Raw genomic sequence first — 220 nt, 5'->3', positions numbered from 1 at the left:
TCTTTTGGAGTTCTGGGTCTCTCTGACCCAGCTGCAGTTTGTTAGGTAATTTTCAGAATGCAAAGGGCCAGGCCTTTCATATGCAAAAGCCTCTGCGTGCAGCTTGGGTGGGACAGGGTCTCTGGGGATCAACAGGGCGCAGCAAGCAGCTATGGCTGCTCCTCAGTCCTACCCTAAGAGGCCCCGCGTCTCAGTGTCCCGGTAATTGCTGCAAGCACCT

The sequence above is a fragment of the Myotis lucifugus genome, unplaced genomic scaffold, assembly GCF_000147115.1.
Source record: "Myotis lucifugus unplaced genomic scaffold, Myoluc2.0 scaffold_21, whole genome shotgun sequence".
Taxonomy (NCBI): Eukaryota; Metazoa; Chordata; class Mammalia; order Chiroptera; family Vespertilionidae; genus Myotis; species Myotis lucifugus.
This window is presented reverse-complemented; position numbering follows the sequence as displayed.